The 21,985-nt window shown below is 38.8% G+C and overlaps 1 protein-coding gene across 8 annotated transcripts in view; it reads left to right on the top strand.

The window, feature by feature from the left end:
* The window catches only part of NDUFS4 (NADH:ubiquinone oxidoreductase subunit S4), a 696,041-nt gene that overhangs the window by 112,094 nt on the left and 561,962 nt on the right, over nucleotides 1–21,985 (top strand). Inside the window, exon 1 of one of the 8 annotated variants that reach the window (XM_050794143.1) lies at nucleotides 20,382–20,385. The exons of the other annotated variants lie outside the window; for them this stretch is intronic. The gene's annotated coding sequence lies outside the window, so the exon portion shown is untranslated. Of the gene's footprint in view, nucleotides 1–20,381; nucleotides 20,386–21,985 lie in introns of those variants that run through there. 8 annotated transcript variants of the gene reach the window in all.

Raw genomic sequence — 21,985 nt, 5'->3', positions numbered from 1 at the left:
TCTTCACAGTATCAAAAGGCGCAGAACATTGTCTGCAAAATGCTGAGGGAAAGAAACTGAGCCTAAAATGTCTGACATTCAGACCTCTTTTCATTAAGCTATAAAGACAGCGGGCAAATATGAAATAATTTGGGAAATACAGTACACATAGGACTATCTTATGAAATCTTCCATATAATAAAATCTGATCAAACAGGAATTAAAGTGAAAGCCATTGTAAAAAAGACCAATGGCAAACCAAACACAACCAAGTTTAAATAAACATAGAAATTATGGTTATAGACTATAAATGCATTTTAACTTAAGAGGTGAATATTACAGTATGCTGAATTACCTTAGGCCTGGCTCCCCAGAAGTACCACCTGAAATGAGAAAACAAAGTCATTTATTAAGGAAATGCTCCCCAGAAATACTGGCAAGGAAGTGGGAAAGGTAAGTAGGGAAAGGGGAGAAAGCAGACAAGTATACAGAGGTGCAATTTCAGGCAAAACTCCAGCAGAGCAGAGATGAGGATTTCTGATTAAACATGGCAGATTGAGCACCTGTTTACCTTTTCTCCCTGTGAAAAACGATGTTAAAAGGCATAAACCCACAAGGATGAGGAGGACAGGAGAGAAAACAATAGCAAAATGTTGGAAGCTAGATAGTAGATGGGACAATGCCAGTTCTGGTTATGACGGAGTAGCTGGATTCACGCTTACCTTTTCACAAAAACTGTAAGAAGTGACAAGATGTATTAAAAACTGTCTTTGATGCAGGATTTTTGGCTCCTTTGCTCATCTAGGTCCAGGTTCCTGTCTCATGACCCAGAAGAATTAGGGACACAGACATCAAAGAGTGAGTGGAGTCGAATTTACGAAGCAAAAGGAAAGCTCTCAGCAAAAAGAGGGGATGCGGGGTTGGTTCTCCTACCTCAAGACGGGAAATTTCCCCAATACGGCGGAGCTTGGGGCTTTTTATGGGCTCAGAATAGGGACTGTCTGCTGATTGGTTTGTGAGTATCCAAAGAAAGGTCAGAGTGAAGACACCATTCAAATATGGGCATGACAGGGTAGAAAACTAATTAGGAAAGGGTAGGTGTGTGTACAATAGATGTAGAATGGGGAACAATCAGAGGAAAGTGCGCCAAATGGGAAGGTGGGTTTTGAATCCAGTTGGAGGATTTCCCCGGGACAGTTTCTGGCTTGAAGGTCAGGTTTCACTGGGACGCGCCCCATCTGCCTAGGCATTATATGCCTTCTACCACTATCATCGGCAGGCACCTGATAGCAAGGGTTAAAGACCCTGAGAGAAGGAAAACACACATGGCAAATCTCATATTCATTCTAGCTTTTTTCTTTGAGGACTTTTTCTAAACACTGGCACAGGGAAATCAAGCTTGGGAAAACAGCAGGTAGATTGAAAGTAAATTAATGGAGATACATGGTGTAAACGCTAACCACAAAAAGCTAATATGACTATATTCACAGCGAACAAAATAGATTTTAAGGTATGATGTAGTATTAGAGAGAAAGCATGATATTACTAATACATTATAACAAAAGGCCCCATTCAAGAAAAAGACATAACAATCCTAAATTAACTCTTTGGGGATTTACTTGTATATTTTGTTTAGCAGGATCAAACCAGTGTTAGTCTACGGTTAATTTTACCCACTACTGTGTCAGAACTCTTCTGAGTACTCTACCCAACATCATGTGAATTATGAGGATTCTCAGTCAGCTGCTGGGGACAAGCACTAATCCTGGACCTGTGAGTTCCATGGATTTTTTTCCAGATTCTCTGCCTTGGTTCTTTCTCTGGCCTTGAGTGGTTTCCTCACACATGTACTGATCAGGACTCAGCTGAACGCTTAAAGGAGCCCTCAGCGGGTCTCCAGAGCTCCCCTTCTGTTCACAAACCTCCTCTCTGGTGGTCTAGCTTACTTGGCTTCCCCAGATTCTCATCTCCTTCTCCTCAACTCAAGGAAACCACTGGTTTCTGCCTGGTTTCTCTCTTGTGCTGCATTCTGGAAATTCTCACCAAGTAGTGAGCTATGCCAATTGTATTGTCTATCTCATTGGTTTTCCATCTCTCAGGAGTCACTGTTCTTCAATCTCTGATGGTCAGTGTCCTGCAAACTGTTTCATATATTGTGTCCAGTTTTTTAGCTATTTAAACCAGAAGGGTAAATCTGGTCCATGTTACTCCATCGTGACCAGATAGGCTTTTTTCTAAAGCATTATATGAAATAAAAGCCAAAGAGATCATTCCAGTTTCTTAGGATCGAAGGGTCTGTATGCCTGGAGTTGTATGCATACTGACAGGTTAGTGGCTGAGAATTTAGGGTCAACTTTTCTAGGTATATATCTTCAGTTGACTCCTATATTTTGCTCTGCATTCTCACACCCACACACCTTTGTGCTTTATCTCACATTCCAGATTTCAGAGGCATAACCAGAGCCTCCTCAGTTGTAGCCCTTTGTTTAAACACTCTAGACTGTGTTCCAGCTCCCTCCATCCCATTCCTCCAGCTGCTTTTCCTCCTCTAGGTATCCACTGAAATCTCATTCTCTTTCTCTCTTTCTGTCTCTGTGTGTGTGTGTGTGTGTGTGTGTGTGTGTGTGTGTCTTCTCTCTCATTGTGTATATGTCCTGTTGACGTTTCTTCAATTTTATTTAAATAAGCATGTGGTCAGTCTGCCATATGGCCCATAAAACCCCACCTTTACATTTTTAATGCTAGTCAATTCTCCTAGCACCTTATCTATTTATTTTCACCCAGGGAATCAATCAAATTTGTAAGTAGAGTGCAAAACAAAGCAAGGCAATCTAATACTTATTTAACATTATCCAAGTCCAGCCTTCATCACATTTCACTTAGCTCCAGGAATCCATTTTAACATTAAGTTCCTAACACAAACATTAAATTACAGGGTTATTGCCTTTTATGTACATTTGAATTACATGTACTAGAAGTCATCCAAATAAAAAACAGTAAAACCTTAATTTTGTCTAACATTTTGAACAATGGTAACTAAAATGAAAATAAATTCATTAAAATCAACCAAATTATCAAAATCAATTAATTAAAAATTAGTAAGAAATTGCTACTTTTAAAACGTACTGTCTTAATACGTGCTATTTTTGCACTTGCCACATGGTGACACTACTTTAGCTAATAAATTACAAATACTATCCTTCAATAGTATGTCTTAAATTATGCATCCTTTGAATGCTACTAAGTCTCCAGAAGTGAATTCCTAGCAAAACTGTGATCACCAAGTTTATATACCTAACCGATTCTGTAGTTAACTGAATTATTGAATAGTCAAGGCTCAACTACCAAGGTTTCCAGGGATTCCTCCCTGTAGAGACGAGAAGCTGTTGTTTCCTAAAAGTTTTTGCTTTCAGTTTTCAGAGATGTCCTTAATGCAAAGGCTAGTGAGGTCAAACTTACAAAGATCTGCTCACACAAATATATGAGTCCAAGGTAGCTAAGAGCACTCACACTGTGTGAATCTAAATGCTGAGAGATAAAAATGTGCTCCAATCAGTAATCAAATATTATTGGAAAAATATTGTAAAATGTTAGGGAAGATGGAGATCCCGTCCCCTGATTCATCAGGTAAGGTTATCAGGGATAATTAGTGAGCACAGTTTAATTTCATATAAGAAATATTTGTTTAGTTTGTCCCCCCACTCCCAGCCCCTGGCTATTAAATCCTTAAACATCAAGGACCCTTTCTGGCCATAAGAAAAGCTAGAGCAACCTGGGCAACACAGTGAGACCCCCATCTCTACCAAAAATTTTAAACATTAGCCAGGCTTGGTAGTGCACGCCTATAGTCCTAGCTACTCAGGAGGCTGAGTCACGAGGATGGCTTGAGTCTAGGAGTTTGAGGCTACAGTGAGCATAACACTGCACTCCAGCCTGGGCAACAGAATGAGACTGTCACACACACAAAAATAAAGGTGGAGGGAAGAAAAAGACAAACAAACAAAAAAGTAAAGCTAGCAGTTTTTGAGAGCCTTCTTGGATTATTATGCTCTGTGCTTCTCGTTGTTTTTTATGCCATTTAATTCTTGCAACAACCCTGTGAGGTAAATACAATCATTCTTATTTGACAGATATGGGAGTCTCAGATACTTACCTAGGGCCATTCATCTAACAGCAAACAGAACCAGGGTTTGAATTGGGTTGTTTCACCCCAAATCCCACACTTGTCCTTCATCTCAGGATGCTTCCATGTCTCCCTTGAATATGTGCCCCTGTGCCTTCTATGTTACACATTTCTCTATATGAATCAGCATCTCACCCTTAATTATACATGACAATTCTCTGCTGGAGATAAGCTATATATTCCTTGATTATTTATAATTATTTAAAACTAATGATTAAAGGGTCTCATATCACTATTGCGGTCCGTTTCCCTGATAAATGTCCACTGCTTTTTTTTTTTTTTTTTTTTTTTTTTTTTTTTGGAGACAGGGTCTTGCACTGTCATCCAGGCTGAAATGTAGTGGTGTGATCATGGATCACTGCAGCCTCAACCTCCTGGGCTCAAGTGATCCTCCTGCCTCAGCCTCCCAAGTAGCTGGGACCACAGATGCACACCACCACACCTGGCTAATGTTTTTTATTTTTTCTTTTGTAGAGATAAGATCTCCCTATGTTGCCCAGGCTGGTCTCAAACTCCTGAGCTCAAGCGATCCTCCTGCCTCAGCCTCCCAAGGTGTTGCAATTACAGGCATGCATCACCCTGCCTGGCCTAATGAGTACTTTAAATGGCCCTTTGAAGGTCCTGATGGTTTACTTGAAAGAATAATTTCAGGGGAAGGTACAGACCCATGTTGCAAGGACTACGTTAAAATCTTCATGGCCATCTCAGGAATAAAACAGGAACAAATGGCGGTGATAGTTCATTCAGTGGGGCTGGCCATTAGACTAAATAGAAAGGCTTTAGAATGTCACCTTGGAAGGGACCATGAAGATTATTTAGCCCAAATAACTAACTGAACTTGAACACATTCTGTCAATTGCCTACTAAACAGTTAACCATCCTATCTTTGAATACCTTGAGTACCAGAGAATTCTAAGCCCAAGAATTACTTTCACTCTTAGACAAGTGTGACTGTTATTTTTTATATACTCTCATATAGCAAAGGTGACCAGCCACTAAGAAGGTGGAGGTGAGCTGGGTGTGATGGCTGATACCTGTCATCTCAGCACTTTGGGAGGCTTGAGACCAGGAGTTTGAGACAAACCTGGGCAACATAATGAGACCCTCATCTCTACACAAAAGTAAAAATTACCTGGGCATGATGGAGCATGCCTGTAGTCCTAGCCGCTTGGGAGGTTGAGGCAGGAGGATTGCTTGAGCCCAGGAGCGCGAGGCTGCAGTGAGCTATGGTCACGCCACAGCACTCCAGCCTGAAGAACAGAACAAGACCCTGTCTCAAAACAATCAATCAATAAAAATTGGAGGTAGGCAGGGTGGCTGACATTACTGGAGGATTTCATATTTGCTCAGAACTGGTTCAGGTCTGGGTCAGAACCTATCCCCTGGGGAGGAGGCATCAAGAGAACTTTCGGCAAGGCAGATGCCAGAGGAAAAAAATACAGATTGGAGATGCCACAGTTTTAAAGCTTGTAAAAAATACTTTTATTTGTATTTCTGTGTACTTCTCTAGCTCAACCTTTTGAAGTGAAATATAAATTAAAATTCTTGGACTAATTGAATCAGATGATAGCTGAAGATCTACTTAAGAAAAAAATGTCTTAAGAGTATAAATCTGCAATCATCATTGTGCTGCATGTTAGCATCTTATCCTAGACTTTGTGTATAAACAAAAGTATCCAATTAATTTGAAGTCATCAAGAGTATGATAGGTGTGCCACCATGCTGCTTGTGTGAGATTTTCTTTTCCAGTACCTAAAATAATCATTTCCACAAGAGGGTGCTAGTTGATATCTTATTCTTAAAATAAATTGAAGCTCATTTTGGAAATAAAAGGCTCTTGTTACATTTATATTTATATGGTAACACCAAATATTTCAACATAATTCACGTAGTATACTTGGGAAGATTACCTTCATCGTTACTGTCTCCCAAAGAAACAAAATTTTAGATCACAGAAAGTCATAGTTTTTAGTTGATATAAAAAAGAAATCTCTCAAGTGTAATTCTAGTATTATTTATTTTAAAAAATAAATTTTGGCTGGGCACGGTGGCTCACACCTGTAATCCCAGCACTTGGGAGGCCGCAGCAAGTGGATCATCTGAGATCAGGCATTTGAGACCAGCCTGGCCAACATAGTGAAACCCCCTCCTCTACTAAATATATAAAAATTAGCAAGGCATGGTGGCGCATACCTGTAATCCCAGCTACTTGGGAGGCTGAGGCAGAAGAATCGCTTGAACCCAGGAGGTGGAGGTGAGCTGAAATCATGCCATTGCACTCCAGCCTGGGTGACAGAGCAAGACTCCATCTCAAAAAAATAAATAAAAAATAAATAAGTAAATAAATAAAAAAAATGTTAAAAACGCATTTTAGAAAAGTGAATTTAAGTCATCAGTATTTTTACAATTTACTTAAATATGAAATTTGATCAAGATTGCTTCGCTTTAAATGACCCCACAAAAATGCCTTGATTTTCCTCTTTTTGCGGAAACATATCTAAGAGTAGAAGGCCTCAGCAATGTCTTTCAGTGTTGCTAAATTCGTATGCGTCTCAAATTTGGCATAGCCTGCAAAGTATCGTGTGTTGCTTTTGGGAAATGATCAGTGAATCTCTGCTAGCATAATCCCAGCATAAATATCTTAGTCTCACACACACATATCTATACATATATATGCATGTACACATATACACATACACATATCTCTATATATAGATACATACATGCAGATACATATGTGTGTGTGTATATATATACATATACACAGACACATCAGTGCTTAAGACAATTCATATACTTAAGTCTCCTTCACCCTCCATCTCTCATGCTAGGTTCTCCACTTGCTATTTACAAAGAAAAATAGGAGAAATGGCAGGAAAATTTGCTTACTGTCTGGAATAACTATCAAATTGGCTACTTCTAGAAACTACAAGGAAAATCCTTCATAATTTAGCATGGTTTTCCACAGCATTGCTCTGTGTGCCAAGAAGAGAAAGTACTTAGCAATAAAAATAGTACTTATTGAGCATCTCCTTGTGCCAGACATTATATATTAATATATATTATATTATTATATAAATTATGTATATAAATTATATATACACACATATATATATAAAAATTATACACACACACACACACACACACACACACACATATATATATATGGTTTGGCTGTGCTCCCATCCAAATCTCATCTTGAACTGTAGTTCTTATAATCTCAGCGTGTTGTAGGAGGCACCTGGTGGGTGAATCATGGGGGAGGTTACCCCCACACTGTTCTTGTGATATTGAGTGAGTTCTCCCGAGACCTGACAGTTTCATAAGATGCTTTTCCCTCTTTGCTCGGCACTTCTCCCTCCTGCTTCCTTGTGAAGAAGAATGTGTTGCTTCCCCTTCTGCCATGACTGTAAGTTTACTGAGGCCTCCCCAGCCACCTGGAATTGTGAGTCAATTAAACCTCTTTTCCTTATAAATTACCCAATCTCAGGTATTTCTTCATAGCAGCACGAGAACAGACTAATACATATATTAATATATTATATTATATTATATTTATTATATAACATATGGTTATATATTAAGAAATATAATAATTGTGCCAGATATTTTATTTCATCGTTTTAACAACCAATGATTTGGGTATTCTCAATATTCCCATTTTCTAGTTGGGGAAACTGAGTCTCTAGAGAAGTTAAGTACTTATCCAAGGTTTCTTGCTCTGGTGAAGCAATCATTTGAATCCTGGCCTGTGTTACTCTAAGAGCCTACATTTTTAACGACTAATCTTTATTCCTGTCTGAAACCCATAAATAGCTACATTATGTTACCAAGCCTATACCTTCAACTCAGGTCTTAGCATGTATCTAATGCCCTCAGTTTATGTTTGGACACATTTGGATCTGGAAAACCCATGGCCTTCTTTGATGGATACCATAAGCGGTTAGGAGGAATGAAGTGAAGTTATTTACAAACTTCAGCTGGCCCTCAGAGTGGCATCAGCTATCACTGAGCACTGTGAGACAATCAGGGACAGGCACACAACCCAAGTCGTTTTCCAGGACTTTTGTTTGCACAACTGGGAAAGCTGGCTTGTAATGGTGTGAAACTTGGGGGCCTCCACAAGAACCCCACAACTCTTCCATCTACTATTTCTTCATCCAGAGGAAATGAAGTGGAGCTAGGGACCAGGAGATGCCCTTTGAGCCAGAAACCAATACGGCCTGAAGCCAGATCTTTCCATTTGGGCTTTTTAGTTAAGTGACAACATACTTCCTCATTGCTGGAGCCATTTTGGGTCAAGTTTTCTGCCACTCATTGGTAGACCCCAGCTGATTCAGCCAGCCCAAAGAGAAGAGTGTAACAAGATGTTGAATACAGTTTCTCCAGACTTGGCATCAAGGCTCCGAACACAGAACAACATGTGTGTGAAATTGTAAAGTCCCCATTTTTTCTGAAGAGAGCAGCCAATCATGAGACCTTCCTCAAAGCTTCCATAGAGTCTGCAAAGCTGAGCCTGCCACACGTCACTATTCCCCAATTTCGTCTTTATAAAAAAGGAATGGACAGAGGAAAGCGCGAACCTCAGTGGAGAAACTGGAGGATCTGTAGGATTTGGAATGAGAGATGATTCACCTCCCTTCTCTTCACCAAGGCAAGACAGAAAAGCTCAGAGGCTGGGGGACTGCAAGATTTGCAACCTCAGTGGAATGGACGAATGTCCTGGTTAAACATCTGCTTAGGTCGTGAACTGGCTGATTTGTCTCTACGTAAATCTGGGTTGAGGGAAGAAGCACCTAAAGAGGAACACTAGGAAGGAGAGGGGTCCAATCTGCCCTACCACTGTTTATGGCAAAGATGAGTGAGTTGACTTTGGGTCAGAAGATAGCCAGGTTGTAGGCATCTTGCCCTACCTACAAGGTGATTGCTTGAGTAAGTGCAGGGATTGGGGGAGGGCAGTAACAAGAAGCTATGTGGTGGGGGCATATTCCATGATGGTAGGAGGAAGAGGTGGAGTTCAAGCTGGATCTCCTGGTTAAGAAACTGTGGAGCAAAAGGGTCTGCAGAGCCCTCTGAAAAACCACACAAGAAAGATTCAAAGGAGGGAAGAGATTTAAATCAAATTAGAGGTTGATGCTTTAAAATAACAGAGTTTTAATGTCTCAGCATGACTGAAAATTTATGGAATCTATCCCAGATGGTATTAAGTGACAAGAAATGGAGAATGAATTAGGTATGGCTAAAGGCAGTGACTGGAAGAAATAAAACCTTTATATATATGTATACTCCACTGAATTGAGGCTGCTTAGTAACTCTAATGGGATATTGGAGAATTTATCTCTCATCATACAGACATCTGAAAATGGGCCAAAAGCCAATAGAAACTTTGTCATGAGTGGTCATGGCAAATCTAATGTCAGTATCTTTGTCCACAGTTTCATTGCATTCTTGATCATCTCATAAATCCTATTTCAGAAGGCTTTGCTAGAGGAGACTGAGGTCGGGGAGGGCTAGGCTAAGAGGAAGGTCAGAGTTTATGTTCAGTGGTTTCCTAGGTTGCACTAAATTGGACAACTAACCAGCATCTATTTTTATTATTATTTTGAAAATATATGAGAAGTTGGTCACTCTTTTCTATGTGAAAGCTATGTCTCTTATTGTTTTCCATATGTTGGGAGCTGTTATTTTTATTTTAAAATAAAATTCTAAAAGATTTCTTTCATTGTCCTGAATACCTAATCTTCAGGGGCATTGGAGGGCCCTAGAATAATCTGGAAAGGATAGTGAGATGTGGGAGGATGGGAGCGGAAAGCATAATTGTCACACTTAAATGTCTAGAAGGACCAGCAGGCAGGGAACTTAGAGGAGCATGCACCAGGCTGGCTGAGGCTGTGGGGAACTGAGAACACCTTGTCAAATGACTGCTCAGCTCTGGTTGGCTGTTGTCATATAATCATACACACCTGATTTAGCCAAGTCTTCCCATTTTTCAAGAGATGTGAAAAAAAAAATCAGTTTTTATATAAACCTCATCATTTTTAAGTGTCAGCAACTATTCAAACAATCTTAAAAGCACGGCATGGGCTAAACAGAACACACTGTCAGCTAATATGGCTGGTATGTAGCCAGAAACCTCTGGCATAAGTAATGGGAGAAGGTGGTCGGAACTGAAAAATAGAACTAAGGCTCAAGGCCTGTCAATCATTATTCTTTGTAAAAGGAGTTCTGGACCAGAGACATCTCTCAGACTGGAAATATGAGCTTTTAAGGAGATATAAGGGGTAGAGAAAGCAAGAAAATTCAGAGAATTCTAAAAAATGAGTCACTAGTGCCACTAGGAGGATGTCGCCCATCACAGGACACATACCAGGTACAGAAAGACTCATTTCAGGCAACAGGTAAGGAGACTGAGTTCCGGCTAAAGCCAGAACTGACTTTGGTAACAAATGATTGAATGTGCTACAGGTAAAACCAAAAAAGTTTTAAAAGGGTGAAGAAAGAAAAAGTTACAAATGCAAGTTACCTACAAAACATTTGAAGCCCAGAAGAAAAATTTTTGAGAGCCAAAAGGTTGAATGTTTCTCCCCTAGGATGGTTCATAGGGACTATCTTGGGTATAGGTGGATTAGGAAGAGATTGGTCCATGTACAGAAATGAGATCAGGGAAGGTTATGAATGATTCTGAGAAAATGCCAAACCCAAAACCTGGCTATGAGGTAAGCATCATGGTTAAATATCAAACCCAGACTGGACTGAATGTCTGTCTTTCTTTCTTTCTGTCTTTCTGTCTCTTTCTTTTTCTTTCTTTCTTTCTTTCTTTCTTTCTTTCTTTCTTTCTTTCTTTCTTTCTTTCTTTCTTTCTTTCTTTCTTTCTTTCTTTCTTTCTTTCTTTCTTTCTTTTCTTTCTTTTCTTTCCTTCTTTCCTTCTTTCTTTCCTTCCTTCCTTCCTTCCTTCCTTCCTTCCTTCCTTCCTTCCTTCCTTCCTTCCTTCCTTCCTTCCTTCCTTCCTTCTTTCTGTCTTTCTTTCTTTCTTTCTTTCTTTCTTTCTTTCTTTCTTTCTTTCTTTCTTTCTTTCTTTCTTTCTTTCTCTCTCTCTCTCTCTCTCTCTCTCTCTCTCCCCCCCCTTCCTTCCTTCCTTCCTTCTTTCTTTTCTTTTTTTTTTTTTTTTGACAGAGTCTCGCTCTGCTGCCCAGGCTGGAACGCAGTGATGCTATCTCGGCTCACTGCAACCTCTGCCTCCTGGATTCAAGCAATTCTCCTGCCTCAGCCTCTCAAGTAGCTGCGATTACAGGCATGTGCCACCACATGCAGCTAATTTTTTATATTTTTGATAGAGACAGGGTTTCACCATGTTGACCAGGCTGGTCTTGAACTCCTGACCTCAAGTGTTCTGCCTGTCTCAGCCTTCCAAAGTGCTGGGATTACAGGTGTGAGCCACCAGACCCAGCCTGAATGTATACATTTCTGAAACAAGAACTCATCTAGCATTTGCACTATTGCAATGGATTTAAAACTGTTCTCCCTGTTTACGAACTTAACCCTACAGTTTGTTCTTTAATGTAAAAGTCAAAGTGATCCTTTTAAAACTTAAATCTGATCATGTCACTTCACTGCTTAAAGTTCTTCCATAGCTTCCCATCTCACTTGGAATAAATACCTAAGCCCTTAAAGTGGACACTAAAGCCCAGGTCCAGCCCCAGCTCTGTTTTATCCGATGTCGTTTTCTCCATCCTCGAACATATTGCACGTTCTGCTCCAGCCACAGTGATCTAGTCATTCCCTGAACACATCAAGCACTCTCAGGACTTTTTAAATTCCTGTTTCCTCTGTCTAAATGGATCTTTTCACAGATATCTGCATAACGCACCTCTCACTTCTTTCAGGTCCTGCTCAACAACTAATATCAGAGCAGTATTCGCTGACCATCCAATACAAAGCAGCAACCCTCCCACCCAGCTTTCTTTTCCACTAACTCAGCTTATTTTTCTCATATCACTTATCATTACTTGGTAGATTGGATTTTGTTTTTGGTTTGTTTGTTTATAATCATTTCTCCCCTCTAGAATGCACACTTTCTTAAGATTTTGTCCACTGATATGTCCCCAGAGTCCAAAACAGTGCCTGGCACATAGTAGGTACTTGATAAACACTTGTTGAATGAAAGAGCAAATGAATAAATAAACAAACAAAGGAAACTTTCAATAACATCTGAGAAAATTAACAGTCGTAGACTAGGGAACTACACAAACAAATTTGAAAGACTTTTACAACTTGGGCTGTTTCCAAAATTAAAAAAAAATATGATTGCCCTCGTCTGTTCCTCCACTATTATGAGTAATGTTAGTGACATGAAGTTGAAAGAACGGATGATTGCTTTCTGGAAAGAAAGAAGGCCGACTCCTTGAAAACTGTTGAAAGATCAGAAAGGAATAGGGTTCCAGGCTTGCATGAAGAAATTGGCTCTGAACTTGGCCAATAAAGGACCCATATGTGGGTTTACAACTAAGAGGACATTATGTTTAAAAACTGTCATTGAAATTGTGCCAGAATCTGTAATCAGGACCTATGACTTTTCTGGATTTCTTAACTTAAAAAAAAAAAAGTCCATGATTTAGATATATTTCTTCAGAATGTTGCCTGTCATCAAGACCTAGTAGTGACAGCAGTCCTTACAGATTACTAGTGGGCTTTCTTAATTTGCTGAGCATTTTTTTCTTCGTAATACATATGTATAAAATAGGAAAAAAAAGACAAATATTTGAAATATTTTCTTTGAAAGCTTTTTTTCCCCCTCTCTCCCTCTTTGAGAACATGGATATATCTGTTTGAACATATATATAGTGAATTTCCCCTCATGGAGTTGTTTATCCTCAGCTACCTTTTGCTGCTAGAAGTAGGTGGGAAGGGGCTAGGCACAGCATGAGTAACTTATTTAATTACCTAATGTTAGGCATTTAACATAACATTAATCAAACCTCTCCAAATGGAAAAGACCAAAAGACAAAAATGAAAACCATTCTGCTGTAATAAATGTCTATATTTGAGATGGGCAAAGCCTTACCATTTGTAAGACTTAAATTTGCTTAATATTTTGAACTTTAACTTTATTTAGTGTACTAGTTTGTTCTCACACTGCTATGAAGAAATACCCAAGACTGCGTAATTTATGAAGGAAAGAAGTTTAATTGACTCACATGTCTACATCATCGGGGAGGCCTCAGGAAACTTACAATCATGGTGGAAGGGGAAGCAAACACATTCTTCTTCACATGGCAGTAGCAAGGAGAAGCACAGAGTGAAGGGTGAGGGGAAGCCCTTCATAAAACCATCACCTTTTGTAAGAACTCACTCACTATCACAAGAATAACATGGGGGTAACTGCTTCCATTATTTAATTACCTCCCACCAGGTCCCTCCCATGACATGTGGGGATTGTGGGAACTACAATTCAAGATGAGATTTGGGTGGGGACACCACCAAACCATATAGTTTACTTTCAAAGCCTTTTCAAGTACCAATGTTGAAAATATAGCCTTGTTTTTAGAGTAATTTATTTTCATTCAAGTTTAATAAACTCAAGATGGGGATATGACTCAAAAACAATAAAATGTGTTTTTCTAAGCAAGGATATTAGATTATAATATGCAGGAAACATGTGAATAAACCCACAAAGAATACAGTTTTTAATTAGAATATTTTATGGGCCCAGTTCTACTTGTAGGATATATAGAATTATGTGCCCAGTTCCCATGAAATGTAAAAAAACAACGAATGCACAAAATCTCACCACACACTACAGTCAAAATGTGACTTGAGACCACAGAGTTATTCCATTTCTTGCATTGACCAAAACCTCACTTTGTTGTCCTGTACCTAAATGAAACTTTTCATGACCTCTTTACAGTAATAAAATACTCTGTCTTTTGACTCTATCTGTGGAGTCCTGTCTGTTTCACCACTTCTCAGTTCTGTTACTCCTAACCTACTTTATACTTTAGACACTTATTATCTGTGTCCTTTGTTCATTTATCCACTCATTCAGGGAAAAAAATTGATTGAATACCAAACTCCAACCCCTCCCTAAGGGGAAAATATAATGTATCAATCTAATTTCAGTTGACTACAATTTAAAGTTGAGATGACACATTCATCAGTAATTATATTCTGGGGGTTGGTGTGATCTTTAGCTATACAGAGCCAAGTTCCATAGGAATTCAGCTGTGAAACCTCCAGACAGATCATGAGAAGTTTTCATGGGGGAGATGAAATGTAAGCTGGGCTTGGAAGACTATACAGCAAGACTAGCTACAGAGAAGGGAGGTCACTGCTGGTGGAAGAATACAAAAAAAAAAAAAAAGGAATTTTGAGCGGAGGAAAGAACATTAGCTAAGTTGCTAAAGCAGGAAAGTCCAGGAAGTATTCTAGACAATGGAGACTAGTGAAGATTTTTGTAGGGATTCAGTAGTCAAGTAAAGGTACACACACACACACACACACACACACACACATATATATATATATCAATTGAAAATATATCCCAGGTGGGACAGAATTTGAAAGTATTCATAGTATTTGAAGAATTTGAAGGTAGGAATATGAATTTGTGTTAATTTTTGTCTTCTGTCTTTGAGTAGGTTGAAATCACACTATGCCCACCACACTTTGCTGTAGGTGGGCAACACAGAACCAATGTTACAGATGCTTACCTCTCTGGCTGCAGACATTTCCACCGGGATATTCCACTATAATTTCCCATTTATCACTTCAAAATGGATTTAAATGGCCACTATGACTAAAATAATCTATGGCTTAAGGCATGTTTTTGTACTTTGTTGAAGCATTTCCATTATTAGAATGACTAGGAATTGCATCTGTACCTTAGAGAAACATCAAATAAACATGAGTAACTCTTAGGCCAAATTTGAATGGGAACAAATTTTAATCATTCTTTTTGCTATCTACAATTACAATATGTTTTCATTCAAAGATAACATTTTATTATATGCAGTGCAAAAACTGAGACTCTGTTTATGCTTAAGTGACCTAGGAAACTCGCCATTAATTCTATTAAAAACGTGGATAATTATGAAAGAGTTTGTTAAAATTTCCATATCACATTTGGAGTCTGGTTTGCAAATTTTAAAGAAATAAAAGTTACCATTTCTGTCCCATGAGTATGCCAGATGTTAGAAGGACGGATGGAAGCAAAGAGTCTATTCTATCCCATCACTTACTCTTGATCCGTTTATGCCATAGAATTGGTAAAGGCTGCTTCCAATTGGTTTTAGATGGAGATGTAGATAATTAAGTAAATAAACAAGAAAAAGGTATGTTAGAATGGTTACAGGATCAGAAGCCTGGCTTTCATAGTAAATTATGATAGAATCTGATGCCTAAAATGTAATCTGCTGCAACCATGGCACAAAGGAGGCCATTGTTCCTACATCCTTAGTGTGGTAGAGTAATGAGGTGGATGGCCCTGGAATCAGAATGTCTGAATTTTAATTATGGATCCATCACTTACTGGCTCTGGGAAAATTAGTTAACATTTCTGTGCCTCGGTTTCCTCATTAATTTAAAAGAGGATTACTGGGAGTGTTCAATGAGATAATCCAAAGAAAGCACAGAGATAATCCATACAAAGCACATGGAGCAGTGCCTAAGCATGCTTCTGCTATTGTTGCTGCTGCTGCTACTGCTATTATTACATTGCTGCTACTACTATTACAACACAACTATTGTTACTACTATTATTAGTGTTACTAATATACTGTTACTAGTATACTACTGTACTACTACTACTATTACTGTTGTGACAACCAAGATGGAAATGTTTTCTTGATAGACAAAATAACAAAAAAGTCTCAAAGTTTGTTTTTACAAAAATCTCAAATGATCTGGCTGGCAATGATCTCATGTGGCCTGTCAGCAGTATGTGGCAAAGTGTATCATTTCCTGCACTTCAATTCACTTTCTTCTCTTGACCTCTAAAGACACTGCACTCTTTAGGTCTACTTTTTCCCTGTAGAGTGGACTGAGAAGGCTGCCCCTTCTCAGTCTCCGTTTCTGGTTCTTCTTCTTGAACTCCCGGCACACTGAAGCATTAGCGTTAACTTTAGTATGAGTGTATTCTTTCCAGGTCTCAATTCGTGGTCCTTTCCTTTATCTTTAGTCATGCCTGAAGTGATATTGTTTGGTCCCATCATTTTAAATATCAGCTATAATCTGATGACTCCAGCCTGAAACTATCCCTCAAATTTTACCCTCGATATCAAACTGCCTATATCACATTTCTACTCATGTATCTAGCAGACATGTCAAGCAACATGATCAAAATTCAATTCCTGATCTTCTCTCAGAAATCTGTTCCACATACAATCTCTCCTTAATCTGGGTACGGCAACTCCATCATTCTAGGGGCTCAGGCCGAAAACCTCAGACCCATCCCTGCTTCCTCTCCTTTTCTCCTTTTCATGCCATACCTATCCATCAAGAAATTCTGTTGCCTCAACCTTGAAAATGGGTAAAGGCTCTGACCGAGTCATACCCCCTCCACCTTCCACCCCGGTCTACAACCACCGTCTCTCAGCAGGGCATCAAAAATGGCCTTGATGGAGATAGTTTACCAATAAACTGCCTCAGTTATTCTCCTTGCTATATTACACTCCTTTGTAATGTGATTTTTATAGCTTCTCCTATCAGGACATGGAATCTATTCCTCTAACCCTTCAACCTGCATAAATCCCATGACTTGCTTCAACTAATAGAATACACCTCAAATAATCCCAGCACTTTGGGAGGCCAAGGCAGGTGGATCACCTGAGGTTGGAAGTTCAAGACCAGCCTGACCAACATGGAGAAACCCCGTCTCTACTAAAAATACAAAGTTAGTGAGTCATGGTGGCGCATGCATGTAATCCCAGCTATTCGGGAGGCTGAGACAGAAGAATCGCTTGAACCTGGGAGGCGGAGGTTGTGGTGAGCTGAGATCGTGCCATTGCACTCCAGCCTGGGCAACAGGAGCAAAACTCCGTCTCAAAAAGGAAAAAAAAAAAAACAAAACACGCCTCAAGTGATGCCATGCTAGCGTTGAGCCTAGGCCCCAAGAAACCTTGCACACCTCTGTGCATTCTCTTGAAATTCTGCTGCCACTGAGTGAATAAGCACATGGCCTGGTGACCCTTATTTTCCAAGCCGATGGTACCCAGCTTCCTAAAGCAAAGCCTCCTAGCTGATCTGCAGCTGGCCGTGGAGAAGACCAGTAGAATGAACTGCCTGAGCCGATCTTAATTTGTCACTTCCCACAAAATTGTGAACTAAACAATGATTCTTGCTTTGAACAACTAAAATCTGGGGTGGTGTGTTACTCCGCAATAACTAGTGGACGCATCTTCCTAACTCATCTCCCTGCTACTACCTTTGCCCACTAAAGTCTGTTCTCGGCATAGCAGACAGGAAGGACTTAAAAAAAAAAAAAACACTAATCAGAATTACATCACTCTTTTGCTCAAAACTTAAAACAGCTCACCTTACAGTGGCCTATAAGGCTCTAATTCATTTGGCTTCTTGTTACTGCTCTGCCCACATCTCCTGTTAATCAGCCCTTTGTGCTCTCCATTCCAGCCACAGTGCTTCCTTGCTATTTTGAACATGCCAGGAACACTCCTGCCTGAGGACCTTTGCGCCAAGTGTTCCTGGTGGTGGTTCTGCCTTAAACGCTCTTTCTTTAGATAGCCTCTTGGCTAACTCTCCCAATATCTTTCGGTCTTTTCTCAAATCTCACCCTCCCAATGAGGGTCTGATCCCCATTTCTAGCCATTCCAGTTCACTTTATCTTGTTCTACTTTTTCATTTTTTTCACAACCATCATCTTCTAATGTAGCATATAATTTACTTAATTCTTACATTTATTATTTATTTTATGTTTCTCTGCATTAGTCAGGGTTCTCCAGAGAAATAAAACCAATAGCAATTGGATATGTATGTGTGTGTGTGTGCGTGTATATGTGTGTGTGTGTATATGTATATATGTGTGTATATGTATATATGTGTGTATATATATGTGTGCATATATGTGTGTGTATACACATATATATACATATACACACACATGCACACCTCCTATTGCTATTGATTTCATTTCTCTGGAGAGCCCTAACTATACACACACACACACACACATTTTAAATAAGTGTGTTTTTGTATGTATATATACACACACATATATACACACTTATATAAGATAAATAAATATCTATATGTGTGCATATATGTATATTTACTTATTTATATATACATATTTATATATGTATATATTTATATGTACATTTATTTTTATGTGTATATTTATATGTGTATGTATTTGTATATATTTATTTACATATATATAAAAAAATACACACACGTTTACTTATTTTAAGGAATTACCTCACATTATTATGGGGACTGGCGAGTTTAAATTCTGCAAAGCAGACTGGCAGTCCAGAGACACAGGAAGAACTGATGTTGCAGCTTAAGTCTGAAGGCAGTCTGGAGAAAAAATTCCGTCTTCCATGGGGGCCTCAGTCTTTTTCTCTGAAGGCCTTCAACTGATTGGAGGTGCCCACTGTCATTATGACAGGTCATCTGCTTTACTCTAAGTCTATTGATTTAAATGTTCATCCCACCAAAAAATATCTTCACAGAAACATCTAGACTGGCATTTGACTAAATATCTGTGTACCATGGCCTACCCAAAGTGGCACATAAAATTAACCATCACATTCTCTTTACTAAAATATAAGCTCTTTGAGAAAAAAATATTTGTTTTGTACCTTAATATATCTCAAGTGTCTAGAGCTATGCCTAGCATATGGTTAGCAGATATGTCAAATGAATCAATGAAGTAATGATTGAACCTTAAAAAATAAAAGTAAAACCCAACAGGAATATTGTGAGAGTGCCTGGAGGCTGGTGGGTTCAGTGCAGAAGGGCCCCCGAAGGATGTGTGTTCTACACATAGTTTTGAAAGGAGGATAGGATATAATTTGGCAGAAGGAGAGAAAAAACTCCAGGAAATCAGAATGATGTGCATGTTGGCTCAAAGTGAGGAGAAAGCAAACAAAGTGTGCCCTCTAATATAACCACATCTTATGTAAATAAGAGGGACATTTTTCAATTATTCCTGAAAAACTAAACACTTCCTTATTATCTATTGAAGTTCCAAAGCATCATTTATCTGTCTATAATAGTAAAAAACTGTGGTCTCTGGAACATTTGAACTTTTTCTAAGTGAAATAAAGCATTTATACAAAGCATATACATGCAACATAACCTTCAATCGTGATTTTCTTGTTTGTACCTCCAATAAGACCACTACAAATAGAAAAAGCCATTCCTTAGATGAAACCAGTACTTACAAGTCAAATTCAATTTAATGACAGTATTACAAGCACCAACCAAACCTGGGCCATTTTCTGCACAGACAAGCAGAATCTCTGGAGCAGACCTCCTGCCAAATTTACTCAGGTATAAAATTCTCCTAACCTCTGACCCCGATGAGGCCTGGGAGACTCCCAGGCACCTATGATTTCTACTAAAATCTAAAACTACAGATTGCCGGGAGAAAGTGTTTTTAAAAATAATTATTTCTCTTGCAAATCAAAACCACAATGAGATACCATCTCACAGCAGTTAGAATGGCAATCATTAAAGAATCAGGAAACAACAGGTGCTAGAGAGGATGTGGAGAAATAGGAACACTTTTACACTGTTGGTGGGATTGTAAACTAGTTCAACCATTGTGGAAAACAGTATGGCGATTCCTCAAGGATCTAGGACTAGAAATACCATTTGACCCAGCCATCCCATTACTGGGTATATGCCCAAAGGATTATGAATCATGCTGCTGTAAAGACATGCACACGTATGTTTATTGCGGCACTATTCACAATAGCAAAGACTTGGAACCAACCCAAATGTCCATCAGTGACACACTGGATTAAGAAAATGTGGCACATATACACCATGGAATACTATGCAGCCATCAAAAAGGATGAGTTTGTGTCCTTTGTAGGGACATGGATGCAGCTGGAAACCATCATTCTCAGCAAACTATTGCAAGAACAGAAAACCAAACACCGCATGTTCTCACTCATAGGTGGGAATTGAACAATGAGATCACTTGGACACAGGAAGGGGAACATCACACACTGGGGCCTATTGTGGGGAGGAGGGGACGGGGGAGGGATAGCATTAGGAGACATACCTAATGTAAATGACGAGTTAATGGGTGCAGCACACCAACATGGCACATGTATACATATGTAACAAACCTGCACATTGTGCACATGTACCCTAGAATGTAAAGTATAATAAAATAATAATAGTAATAAAATAAAATAACATATACGCATTTCCTTATAGTATTTCTATTAGTGTAATTTTTCCATTTTCATTTGTGAGAACTTTTATGTATTAAAATAGTAATAATAGTTTAAAAAAAGAAAAGAAAAGAAAAGAAAAAGAGAAAAAAATAATTATTTCTCATTGTAGTTAATTTAAACAATATTACAAAAACAATCTCTGGAAACTGTCTATTTAGGACTTTCTCTACTTAAATGTCTACCCATCTTTCTCTGTTTACCATTCTCCAGTATTTTGCACACGTAATTATCTATCAGCATCCAAATTCTAATATAAACACAAGTCATCCCTCTGCTCTTTAAGTCAAAGTCAGAATGGAGTTCTTGCTAGATTCAGAGTAAGAAGAGCCTGCTCATCAATGACACATCAATTCAAACTGCTCTTCAGATTCGAGTGGCTATAAATCTCTCTATCACCACAGTTTAGAATGTGGTCTTGGCCAGGTGCAGTGGTTCACCCCTCTTATCCCAACACTTTGGTAGGCCAAGGCGGGCAGGTCATTTGAGGTCAGGAGTTCCAGACCAGCCTGGCCAACATGGTGAAACCCCATCTCCACTAAAAAAAATATGAAAATTAGCTGGGCGTGGTGGCACACACCTGTAGTCCCAGCTATTAGGGAGGCTGAGGTAGGAGAATAGCTTGAACCTGGGAGGCGGTGGTTGCAGTGAGCGCAGATTGCACCACTGAACTCCAGCCTGGGCAGCAGAGCGATACTCTATCAAAAAAAAAAAAAAAGAAAAAGTGGTCTTTACTTTGTATGCTTTTGGGAGATTGCAAAGGCCCTAATCTTTTTCCCAGGATAAACTGCCAGAATTGTATGTAACATGTGAGAATAAAAATCTGCAAAGTCAGGGTGTCCAGGAAAGGTAACATCTTAGATAATATCTGCATCCTCTTTCTCCAGCAGTACATAATATTGGGGCAGATTATAGGACTATCACAGAACTATTTTTTAACAAGATACAACAGACATTCCTTTATGCACTTATTAGACATTTGAATTTAAATTATTTGCAGATTTTTATTTAGAAATCTAAATGTTAATACAAAACATATACTCAAACACTAATTCTAAACTTAAGTACTTACACTTTGACTCAAGATGAGAAGGTGAGTATAAATGCAGGCAAGACACATTGAAATTTATTTTCAGTATTTATTTACTCAAGTAAATTTAAAACGTATTTTACAGGGTTGATTAGCATCATCTACTAATGATTAGCAACTATTTTATTGCTAACTGAGGGAAGCAACAGCAAGCATTCTAGAGCAAGCAGGTATTCAAGTGCCTACCAAGAAAAATTTTTGTAACTCAATGAAAATGTTAGTGTACATTAGTAGTGTGTATAAAGGGTTAGCTATTCATTTCTAACAGCATAAGCCAAGTTTATCCTAGAATCTCTATAAACTCAAGATATA

Source organism: Macaca thibetana, chromosome 6 (assembly GCF_024542745.1).
Source record: "Macaca thibetana thibetana isolate TM-01 chromosome 6, ASM2454274v1, whole genome shotgun sequence".
NCBI classification, from domain to species: domain Eukaryota; kingdom Metazoa; phylum Chordata; class Mammalia; order Primates; family Cercopithecidae; genus Macaca; species Macaca thibetana.
Note: the sequence above shows the minus strand (reverse complement) of the source record. Positions and strands in the feature narration are given on the sequence as shown.